Here is a 3,617-nt window from a genome sequence, read left to right as displayed (position 1 = left end):
TCAGAGATGGTGAAATGGAGAGGGTGACAGAACATTAGGGCATTTTACTAGAAACCTGCCTCCAGGTTAACATTGATCAACTAACCAATAATATTCAAGCACGGTGGTCCATCCATAAGTGAAACTCGTAACTGCAGTAATATCCATTCCAAATTTCAGGTATTTACCCTTAGGGATAGCATGTTTCTAAAATAAAGCCATCCTATATATACCCCCCTCCATATTATGGGACATTGATGTTACAAGTAACAAAAATCCAATCTTTTTTTGAATTAGAAAAAAGTAATTTATTGACTTACACAATTGAAAAAGGGGGATAAAAAATGGCTTTGGGTATTTCTAGCTGCAGGGCTCAAGGAATGGCCTCAGGATTCATTTCTTGGCTCTTTCGTTGCTCTGTCAAGCTCTCCCCACATAGTGGCAAGATGGTTACTGGCAACTCAGGCTGACTGTCTCTCATCAACCCCTGCTGAAAAAAGAATGCCTATTTACCTACTGCTCTGGCAAAAATTCAGGATTAGCTTTGATTACACTGATCTGTGTCCCATGCTTTTTCCTGACCTAATCACTGTGCCCAGGGGTGTAGAAAACACTGCTTGGCTGGGACTTGATCTGGAGCGGGACTGGCCCCACCCAAACGACCTGGGCTGAGAGTGTGTGAAAGGGATTGCCTACTAGAAAACTGTGTGCTGTAACCAGAAGAGGAAGGATGGGCAGGCAGAAACAATGGATGTTCAGTACGTTCTCCTTCAGGTTTCAGCTGTGAAGATTAGCTATATGCAGAAACAGTCCTTTAGTCATACAGCAGGAGTGGCATTGATATTTTCTAATTACTGCCAAAACAATGGCTCAAGATAGATTATTTTAAAATTAAATTATCAGTTTGGACAGGCATCCTCTAATACATAATTAGTTTATAGCTAACCAGTGGCAAACCTGTGGTAATTTAAACCACACTGACCTAGGTTCAAACCCTGGTTCAGCTCTTTTCTAGCTGTGTGGTCTTAGGTAGGTGACCCAACTTTGCTGAGTGTCAGTTTGAAGAATAATAATACTACCTTCACAGAGTTGCTCTGAGGATTAGGGATTATTTATAAGAATCACTTACATAGTACTCAGCATATGATAGGCCTTTAGTTAATGAAATATAAATATTAATATAGTACATTAAGTTACCTTGGAGTAACTTTAACTTTCTCAACTAATTTATCCTGTTATTTCACCAGAAATTAACTTCTATAAAGAACATGATTCTCAGTCTATGAACTATGGAATTTAAGAAATATAATAATTAAAATAATTTAAATTCTTTTTTTAAAATAGATTTATTTTTGGCTGTGTTGGGTCTTCATTGCTGCCTGCAGGCTTTCTCTAGTTGTAAGCAGGGGCTACTCTTCACTGTGGTGCGCCAGCTTCTCATTACGGTGGCTTCTCTTGTTGCAGAGCACGGGCTCTAGGTGCGTGGGCTTCAGTAGTTGTGGCTCGCGGGCTCTAGAGTGCAGGCTCAGTAGTTGTGGTGCATGGGCTTAGCTGCTCTATGGCATGTGGGACCTTCCTGGACCAGAGCTCGAACCTGTGTCCCCTGCATTGGCAGGTGGGTTCTTAACCACTGCACCACCAGGGAAGACCAATAATTTAAATTCTAATCAGAGGACCCATTCTCCTAGAGTGGAAAAAATGAATTTCAATCAATTTGGAAACCTCTCTACCATAATTTTTTGGAGCTGACCTGATTTTAGGGGAGCTGGAAGAGTGCTTATCTCATCTGCTCCTTAAGTAATTTGTACATCAGGGCTTCACTGTCTTATCTGGACCCCCATTGTTAGTACCTACAGGTTGTTGTCGACATGTCTCTCGTACATCCATTTGCCCCCTTCAGATCCAATGGCTCTTTATCCCAAGCTTTGGGTGGCGGGCATGGGAGTTAGAGGTGATTGTAGGAGTCTATCTGCTGCATCTGGGCCACACTGGAGGCGGGAATCTCCTTTGTAAGGCTGTTTCTAACCTAGTCTGCCCCAATGAATCATGCAGCTGTTTCTGACATGGAGTTAAGAAGAGAACAAGGCCCCTTTGCTTTTAGGTTTCTCAGACCTATTTAGTGTATTCCCATACTTTCTAGCATTCAGAGTACTAAAAGTAATCTTTAAGAACTCTATTTAATTTTTAGTTATTTAATTCAATTTAAGACTTTCAAGAAACAATTGTATTTGGGACTCCTTCACAACCAATGAAGATTAATTAAAAACATAATCATGCACAGTCATGCATCATAAGTCATCTTGCATTCAGACATTAAAAGACTCTCCCCAAACCAAAGACTATGAAAAAGAACATCTTAAAAGTGAAATGCCTAAAATGTCTTGCTCCTCCACCAACTTCAGTAGGAAATGAGTGTTTAGTAGAGCAAATACGCAGTATTGGTGATTGCCGGAGCAAGTTAGCAGCTGACAAAGCTTCTAGACTACTGTCTCTGTCTACAAAGTCATCTCTACAATTCTGATTACCACAACTTATCTGAATAAGAAATTTTAATACTACAGTTTAAAATTTTTTCAAAATTTCTCTTGTATTTCAGAAGTTCAGATCTATGATAGTGATATTTTGCTTGGGCCTTTGGCCAAATATTCACTTTAAAACTAGGCTATTCAGCCTTCAGCTAAAATGTTTGTAGTTTCTCTAAAATGGTACCTCTTCCTTAATGATTTCCTTGTAGAAATAGATGATGAAAGAAATGAAGGTTTTTTTCCTTTTCAGTACAAAAACTTCCCGGTCTTCCCTCCGTGATCGATATGAATATTTACATAATTTCTGGGTACGCTTACCTCTTCTCTACTGGTTTCTTTCGATGCTCCTATCCCACCTACATTCCTTTCCCCCTTTTTAAAAGACTGTTTTGGATGTTAAATTCCTGAATCAAAAGAGACACAGTTTCCAAACTGCTTCTGCTCCTGCCATAGTGGGCGCTTGTGAGGTCTCAAGAAACGCCTTTTGTTGGCGACAGTAACTGTGAACCATAGGAGAAAGATCCTCAGTAGACTAGAAAATTAAGCAAGTTGTCCGTTTTATATTTGCAATCTTCCGTTGTTTTAGAATGCATCCTCATATTTCCTGAAAATTCTTTCGTTTAAAGGCCAAACGTCTAAGACTGGCCGGCAACCAATATACACACCTTATTTTTAGATTTTATCTTTTAAATTTGTAAAATAAATATGGACCATATTACTCAAAACTTACAAAACAAAGAAAAAACCAGCACGCCACCGTCCAAACACAGCAATCTAAATCATTTTGACGAACTCCTCCCCGCCTTTGGCCTCTCGCTTCCGGCACCTTGTACCCTTGACGCTTGCGCGCAGCCGGAGCCGCCGCGCTCAGGGGGGGTGGGGCTGCCGAGCGCCGGTGCGCCGTCGCCATGGTAACCGCAGAAGCCCGGGCCCAGGGAGCGGTGAGTGCGGGTCGGAGGGTCGCTGGTCCGGGGTCCGAGGGGCCTGGGGTGGGCGCTCCGCATGGGCGTGGAAGAGAATGGGCATCTCCCCTCCACGCTGCTTGGCAGGGGCTGGAGGGGAGTGGGCTTCAACCGCGGCGTCCTCAGTCTTTGCCTTTGCCCCGAGCTTTGC

The 3,617-nt window shown here is 42.2% G+C and overlaps 1 long non-coding RNA gene across 1 annotated transcript; it reads right to left on the bottom strand.

Annotated features, from left to right (window-relative positions):
* Positions 1-317: 317 nt before the first annotated feature.
* LOC309838568 lies at positions 318-3,293 on the bottom strand. Its single transcript, XR_014298367.1, has 3 exons — positions 3,235-3,293; positions 2,823-3,004; positions 318-469 (listed from the first exon to the last, which is right to left on the bottom strand). It is a non-coding gene; the product is annotated as an uncharacterized lncRNA (long non-coding RNA).
* Between the last annotated feature and the right edge of the window lie 324 nt (positions 3,294-3,617).

The sequence above is a fragment of the Grampus griseus genome (genome assembly GCF_964374135.1).
Source record: "Grampus griseus genome assembly, chromosome: 1".
Lineage (NCBI taxonomy): Eukaryota > Metazoa > Chordata > Mammalia > Artiodactyla > Delphinidae > Grampus > Grampus griseus.
Note: the sequence above shows the minus strand (reverse complement) of the source record. Positions and strands in the feature narration are given on the sequence as shown.